Source organism: Miscanthus floridulus, chromosome 9 (genome assembly GCF_019320115.1).
Source record: "Miscanthus floridulus cultivar M001 chromosome 9, ASM1932011v1, whole genome shotgun sequence".
Classification (NCBI taxonomy): domain Eukaryota; kingdom Viridiplantae; phylum Streptophyta; class Magnoliopsida; order Poales; family Poaceae; genus Miscanthus; species Miscanthus floridulus.
The window spans coordinates 69,139,695-69,147,554 of record NC_089588.1 but is presented as its reverse complement, the minus strand read 5'-3'; the positions used below and the strand labels follow the sequence as shown (position 1 = coordinate 69,147,554).

The 7,860-nt window shown below is 47.7% G+C and overlaps 1 pseudogene; it reads left to right on the top strand.

Annotated features, from left to right (window-relative positions):
* The first annotated feature begins 1,399 nt into the window (after positions 1–1,399).
* On the top strand, positions 1,400–4,969 carry LOC136482103 (probable beta-D-xylosidase 7; annotated as a pseudogene).
* Positions 4,970–7,860: the final 2,891 nt, after the last annotated feature.

Here is a 7,860-nt window from a genome sequence, read left to right as displayed (position 1 = left end):
TAAAAATCCTAGATTGTGAGACTTTATTGAGAATTCTTGGAGATACTCTTACTTGCCTTGAATACAACCCAATTTAAAATACTATTTAAACTTGTGTAAAACGACCCAAAGTTTTGAGCCATATGTAGAAGCCCAAGTAGCCAACAACAATGTTCTCATCAGGTACCTATAAAGTTCAATGAATGCTTACGTCGCAGTTCAACAAATTATCAGAATTGTTATAAAAACAAATTAAAATATCAGAATTCAGAAACATAACTACGACAAATATTTTAATTCAAATATTTTTTTTTTGGTTTTTGACAGGTTGTCGCTCTCTGGTGCTTCTAACATCATATATCTAGCATGTCAGTACCATTGTGGACCGGCCGGATTGAACACCAACACGTTATCTCCCGATCTTCCTCACCTCCCTCGTTATGTGTACCACCAGATCAACACCGTAGCAGCTACACGAATCGTTCCGCAACACACAGATCGTGCAGTATCTCGGCCATATCAGTCGACAGTCCATTGATGCTTTCATGTAGTTATTATCAAAGATTCAGACTGCTGCTGTACCTGTAATAACTCCCATGTCCCATCCGGTTAAGAGCAAGGCTAATAATACAGTCGGCTTGCTGGCTGTAAGGTTCTTGCAGCCTTCTCTTAGCCCACTCATATAATAGTCAGCTCTTTACAGTTAATACATGGCACACTTGTCTCTCTCATAGACTTTCTTGGTTCTTGTGCCAAAGCCGGCTGTAAGCTTACAGCCCGTTTTTCCTCTCTCTCCTCCCCTCTCTCCTCCACCTCAACATTTAGTCGGCTTACAGCCTGTTATTATACTTGCTCTAAGCAATCCCCAATTAGCAAGAATTCCGTCCGACACGAAGACAATGCATGCGTGTACATCAACAATTACGTACTCCCTGTGTTCTCTTTTGTCTGACCTTCAAGAAGAATCCACATGTACTCATTAAACTTAATTTCAAAGTTCCACCACTGCTAGTAAATTCAAAATTATTAATCTGAAAACGGTTACTTGAAATGCTACAATGATGACGCGATTATTACATTGTAATACACGTACTGATTAAGTTATTTCAAATGTTAGGTTTAGAGACCGTGAGATTAGTTAGATATGCACTTATACTATTAGCTACTACGAACCAACATACCTCAGCACGCGCACATTATTGATCTCCATTGAATCCAAGTCGCGAAATGGAAACAGCAACGCATTACTTGCATGCTTAACCTGCGATTCCCCTTGATGGCTACTAATAATAGCCTAGCTTATAGTGCATCACACGCAAACACCACCAGTGAGCGACATGAGGCTCGGCTCGGTCCTGTTGACCCAGATGGTGTATTTAAGCACAATCCCGCCACCCCTGGCCTCTCACACTCACGTCGGATGGATGATGCATCTCTTCACCATCTGAGTACTCCCTCCACCATCTCCTCCTCCACACACCACCGCAGAAACCCGGCCCATCATGGCAGCGCTACGGGCAGTACTGCTCCTCCTGGTCCCGGCGCTGCTGATGAGAGTGGCCGTGGCCGGGGCACCACCCTTCTCGCGTGCGGCCCGTCGTCGCCATCGGAGGGGTTACCGTTCTGCAATACGAAGCTCCCTGCCGCGCAGCGCGCGGCGCACCTGGTGTCGCGGATGACGCCCGCGGAGAAGGCGTCGCAGCTCGGGGACATCGCGAACGGGGTGCCCCGGCTCGGCGTCTCCGGCAAGGGGATCCACATGGACCAGGGCGTGCGCTCCGCCACCAGCTTCCCGCAGGTGCTGCACACCGCTGCGTCCTTCAACGACAACCTCTGGTTCCCGCATCGGCCAGGTACGAGACGTGTGACGACGGCGCACGACATGGGCATGACGCACACACTCATGACGGTGCGCGTGCCAATGTATGGGACGTCTTCCATGCGATTTGGTCACCGCATTTCAGCTGTTTTTCATTTGCTTCGATCCGCGATTAGGCTGAATGATAAAATAAATGGTGTCAAAAGCAACACTAGTAGTGTCTTTAGATCGGCACAACACTAATGCTTGTGAACTACTCTTGGTATGAGTTGTTCACCAAGAGCTTGCATAATTAAAGTTACTCAGCATGTTGTCACCAAGAGTGCGATGCAAGCATCCATCCATATGTATTTGTTGTGCACAAACACTAAAATAAAATGATTAATTTGCCGGCCACGTGAACTGACATGAGTGGATCGACGACGTACGCGTACGCAGGCGACCGGCAAGGAGGCTCGGGCATTCTACAACATCGGCCAGGCGGAGGGGCTCACCATGTGGTCCCCGAACGTGAACATCTTCCGGGACCCGCGGTGGGGCCGCGGCCAGGAGACCCCCGGCGAGGACCCTGGGGTGGCCAGCCGGTACGGCGCGGCCTTCGTCCCGGGCCTGCAGGGCAGCAGCAGCAACACCAAGTCCGTGCCGCCGGTGCTGCAGACCTCGGCGTGCTGCAAGCACACCACGGCGTACGACCTGGAGGACTGGAAGGGCGTGTCGCGGTACAGCTTCAAGGCCACCGTGACGGTCCAGGACCTGGCGGACACCTTCAACCCGCCGTTCCGGAGCTGCGTGGTCGATGGGTAGGCCAGCTGCGTCATGTGCGCCTACACGGTCGTCAATGGCGTGCCGTCCTGCGCCAACGCCGACCTGCTCACCAAGACCTTCAGGGGGAGCTGGGGACTCGACGGGTGAGTCGTCGTCTCGGTGTCGCTCACAACTGCCATACATTTCGCGGCGAGGACGGAGCTCGTTCAGGTCCACCGAGCTTCTTCCTCATCTCATCTCGTCTCATGGTCTTTTTTTGCCTGATGAAGGTATGTCGCCGCGGACTGCGACGCGGTGGCCATCATGCGCAACTCACAGTTCTATCGCCCGACGGCGGAGGACACCGTCGCGGCCACGCTCAAAGCCGGTATGTCGTCGTCACTCAGGGTTTACAATTTCGGCGAAATATCGCCGAAATTTCCGAAATATCGCCTTTTTCGCTGAGGTCCGAAATTTTTTTATATCGGTCAAAATTTTTCGGTTAAATTCATCTTTCACTCTAAAATTACACCAAACCACACTAAAATGACCCTCCATATCATGTAGTCTTATCAAAGCCCTAAATTTCACCAAATTTATTTAATTTTCTCACTCACACATTTGATGGCACTAGTATATGCAGCTCGCCCACCGTCAGACCACTGTATTACCACGACTCTACTTCTATGATATATTGTGTTATTTCGTCGATATTATATAAATTTATGATGGATGATGGATTATAGAGTTTTTCTAGTGAAATGATGCCAAATTTGTTTAAAACTCAATTTAAATTTATTTAAATTTGAACCGATATTTCCGATATTTCCGAAATTTCGTATTTATCGCTGGGGACCGAAATTTTTTTCTTACCGGTATTGTAAACCCTGTCGTCACTTTGATCTTCATCACCTGTGGAATTTAACGCTTTCAAGTGACAAATGGCAATCGCTGAGTTCATTAATTCGATCCCATGCACGGACAACTTCTAGGATTGGACATTTGACTGCGGTCCCTACATCCAGCAGTGCGCCATGGCCGCGATCCAGAAGGGGAAGCTGCCGCAGCAGGACGTAGACAAGGCCGTCAAGAACCTCTTCACCACCCGCATGCGGCTGGGGCACTTCGACGGAGACCCCAAGACCAACGTGTACGGCAACCTTGGAGCCGCCCACATCTGCACGCAGGAGCACAAGAACCTAGCGCTCGAGGCGGCGCTGGACGGAATCGTTTTACTAAAGAACAGCGCGGGCGTCCTCCCGCTCAAACGAGGTGCGGTCAACTCTGCCGCCGTCATCGGCCACAACACCAACGACGTTCGCGCCCTCATCGGCAACTACTGGGGCCCACCGTGCGCGCCGACCACGCCTCTCCAGGGGATCCAGGGCTACGTCAAGAACGTCAAGTTCCTAGCCGGGTGCAACAAGGCGGCCTGCAACGTCGCCGCGACGCCCCAGGCGACCGCGCTGGCGAGCTCGTCGGATGCCGTCATCCTGTTCATGGGACTGAGCCAGGAGCAGGAGAGCGAAGGGAAGGACAGGACGACACTTCTCCTTCCGGGTAACCAGCAGAGCTTGATCACCGCTGTCGCCAACGCAGCGAAGCGGCCAGTGATCTTGGTGCTCCTCACTGGCGTCCCGGTGGACATCACGTTCGCCCAGGCGAACCCCAAGATCGGCGCCATCCTGTGGGCCGGCTACCCTGGCCAGGCTGGCGGCCTCGCCATTGCCAAAGTCCTCTTCGGTGAGAAGAACCCCAGTGGGAATTGAAGCTGCCGAACACGTGGTACCCGGAGGAGTTCACTAGGATCCCCATGACGGACATGCGGATGCGCTCCGCGGGCGGCTACCCCGGCCGGACTTACCGGTTCTACAATGGCAAGACCATCTATAAGTTCGGCTACGGCCTCAGCTACTCCAAGTTCTCTCACCGGGTAGTCACAGGCCGCAAGAATCCGGCACACAACACGAGCCTACTCGCCGCCCCTGGCCTCGCAGCGACGAGGACAACTTGAGCTACCACGTCGACTACATCGGTGACGAGGTGTGCGATCAGCTCAAGTTCTTGGCAGTGGTCAAGGTGCAGAATCACGGGCCAATGGACGAGAAGCACACGGCGCTCATGTTCCTCCGGTGGCTGAACGCGACCGACGGCCGACCAACGAGGCAGCTGATCGGGTTCCAGAGCCAGCACATCAAGGCAAGGGGAGAAGGCGAACCTGAGGTTTGAGGTGAGCCCGTGTGAGCATTTCAGCTGGGTGAGGGAGGACGGCAGAAAGGTGATCGATAAAGGGTCACATTTCTTCAAGGTTGGGAAGCATGAGCTGGAGATTAGTTTTGGGGCATGAGATTTGTTTTTCTTTCCGGAAAATAAGAATATATATATAGGTCTTATACGGTGTAATTGTTTCCTAGTGTGATTTATCACTTTATTTATTATTCTAATGCCACAAATAATAAGGTTAGTTATACGTTTCCAAGAAAGTTCTGCAGAAAACATCCTCACCGTCTTAGCCTTAGAGAATCTCCACCAATCCCTAGAAAAGTCAATTGGCAAATCAATGAGTTTTTCAAATGGCTAAAAAATGTTCAAAGCATATTTATTGAGTTTCTCCAACAATTTCCAAAATCGTGTTCCTAAAATATAAAAGATAATTTTGCATCAAGAATCACGAACAATTTCCAAATCATCCTTACCATTTTTGTATTTTCCTGTTCTCTTGCACATTTTGCATTGGAAACCCTCTCCTACTTCTTATTCTTCCTCATATCCTTTCACCTCCAGATTGGCCTATCGATAGGTGCGTGTATATTTCTGCACGTTCGGGTCGATTTTCCCCAAGTGTGGAAAGATTGAGAGTTGAGATAGAGAGTTGTTGGAGAGCAGTTTTTTTCAATCTTGCAAAAAAATCAAGATTAGGAGTGGATTTTGGAAACTCTTGGAGATGCTCTTAGAGCATCAAGTTTTGCAAAACAACTCTCTATTTTAATATTTTAGTAAAAAGAAGATAGTGTCCTCCAATAGTTTAGTAAAAAAGCTTCTTTTACAAATAAAAAGTTGCCAAGTATCCTCTTCAACTCGTAAGTTTCCGTAGTCGAGAAGAACTCTATATCTAGTGTTTTTCCAGGAAGATCGCAGTAAATTGGATGCATGCATAAATTAAAAAATAAAGGATTCCAGATGAGAAAACTGCACAAGACAAAGAAATTATCAAAAAGGTTTGGTTAGTTTAATAATTTGGGGTTCCCATGCAAAATCGTTTAGAAAGTATATTATAGGAGACTGTTGGAGAAGAACAAAATTTAAAGTTGCTATTCCTTCTGTTAACTTGCTAGAACTAATAGTTTATCAAGTAAATTATATCAAACTCCTAGGGATGCTCTTACTCCCTCTAATAACAAATAAATAATGCTTATGATTATATTTGAAACCAATAATTCAAAATCCATATTACAAAGTAATTTATATGCGTTATTAGTTTCGACATTGGAAACTTACACCATTGGTATCGATAATATATATTGGCCACATGCTGTTGATATATTATGATTCCTTAATTCAAAATTGTGTCCTTCAAGATGGCCCAACTTTGAATACTAGAAACATCAATTATTAGTACATTATTTAGTTTGGAAACATGTAAGTTATATATGTAGCTTTGTATCAAAACTATGTGCCAAATCTCTTATATTTGAGGGTTCTTAAGAATATTTTATAGAATAACTACTTAGCAAGTGATGAAAAAGTATCCTTCAAAGACCATACAAAATCAAAATGTCAAGTATTTTTTACTAGAGGTTGTACCAAACACCAGTACATAAGCGAACTGCGCATAACTTAACCGGTTGGGTTCCTTGTTGTGGAAACTGTCCACATGGGTTCAAGTCCTCGACATGACATGGTGCTCACATTTTCCTGAATTTATTCTAGGATTTAACGATACTATTCTTACAGTGGTGGATAATGTGCCTGATGACGTCGATGCGTGTGTGGTGACTTGTCAATCTTGAGATTTGCCTAGCCAACTTAGTCCTTCAACTAATATTTTAGGCATTGGGTCAAAATCCATGAAACTAGTGGAGAAAAGCAGAAGGTAAAAGATAGCGAATATGACTCAATCAATCTGTAACAACTTATCTAGACTCTGTTCATCAATTGCTTCATGCACGTTAAGGTTCCTTTTGTTAGCTTCCAAAACTGCTTTTGCTACCACAAAAGCTAAAATCCAATCATAGAGGTGGAAAGGAACAACTTCTTTGAAGAAAAACAACATCCACATAGTACAAAACACACAACACCTCATGACTTGGCTTCTACCAGCTGTGCGGGTGAGTGCTCGGCTGAGTGCTAAGTATCTATGGGGAGCTTCGCTCTGCCCCCTACCCTCGCTAGAGATCAGCATGGAGGTGGCCAAGGGTGCCCTACAGGTAAGTAAGGAGAAACACATGAAGGATATGCAGATGAAATTGGATGGGGACACAATAAATTTAGGAGTAAATAGCCATTAATTCATCATCTGATGCAGTAGTGTCCCTAGGTATTTTTAGGCCATACCCGTGGGCAAGGGAAAATACAATCACCCCTAGCATGGACAGAGGTCTTCTTACATCGACATGGGTGCACTATGGACATTTGACCCCTCGCCCCGAACCACTCTTTTAACACCACCGAGGGCTACGCTTGAGGGGACCATGGTTCTCCATCTTCCCTGTAACGGCGATCATGCTAGCGCTGCAAGGGTCTTCTCCAACCGTCGGGGCCTCAAGGGCTATGCTCAGCCCTACAAAAATAGAAGATCAAGGTACCCCTTGTTGGAAGCTTTTGCAAGGCAGCGAGGGGTAAGTCCACAAAGGTGTCCTAAAGCACGGGCCTGACTAGGTGATGTTGGCTCCTGAGTCGTAGTCGATGGTCCTTATTGGTGACAAGGCAGCGCACCAGTGCTTTGTGGCAAAGCGGGGCCAGGAGCAGGCGAGGGTCTGACCCAGGCCAAAGTGAGGGTGGGGTGTCACATGAGGGGCGTTCCCCCAATAGTAGCCCCTCGAGGGTTTAGGCCAGCTTGATGGGACAACACAACATAAGAACAATAAGGTGCGAGCGCAGCTCATGCCCGAGGGTCCCCAATCCAAGCGATGCCCCAACTGATTTTGGTCACTGGCTCTAGGACCAAGATGTGCTTGTGGAAGCATTCTTCGAGGAATAGTTTTGGGTTCTGTTTGATGGGTCCCAGTGTGAATGGGAGGATAAGGCCACGTTTTCATGTGGACCAAGTTTTTTTTGGTTGTCATGCTCACGCCGCATCCGCCGAGTCATGTGAGAGG